The sequence below is a fragment of the Penaeus monodon genome, chromosome 23, assembly GCF_015228065.2.
Source record: "Penaeus monodon isolate SGIC_2016 chromosome 23, NSTDA_Pmon_1, whole genome shotgun sequence".
NCBI lineage: Eukaryota > Metazoa > Arthropoda > Malacostraca > Decapoda > Penaeidae > Penaeus > Penaeus monodon.
The window spans coordinates 4,201,749-4,201,956 of NC_051408.1; the positions used below are offsets into that span (position 1 = coordinate 4,201,749).

The 208-nt window shown below is 34.6% G+C and overlaps 1 protein-coding gene across 1 annotated transcript in view; it reads right to left on the bottom strand.

Annotated features, from left to right (window-relative positions):
- LOC119587732 (protein argonaute-2-like) overlaps positions 1-208 on the bottom strand; it is a gene marked incomplete in the record, with an annotated part of 19,396 nt that overhangs the window by 11,647 nt on the left and 7,541 nt on the right.

The following is a 208-nucleotide window of genomic DNA, read 5'->3' on the forward strand; positions in this document are numbered from 1 at the left end:
ACAAATCTCTGTACAATCAGGACATACAAAAACAAGCACTTAAAGAAAATGCTGCCATGTTTCAGGTGAACAATGGCCACACAGAACTCGGAAATAAGGCAAATGACGTATCACGTGTCTTACCTTACACTTTGCTTTCCTTGATAATATGAATAAATTTCAATTTATCATATAGAGATCTTCATATACGTGATACTTGTTCAGAGTA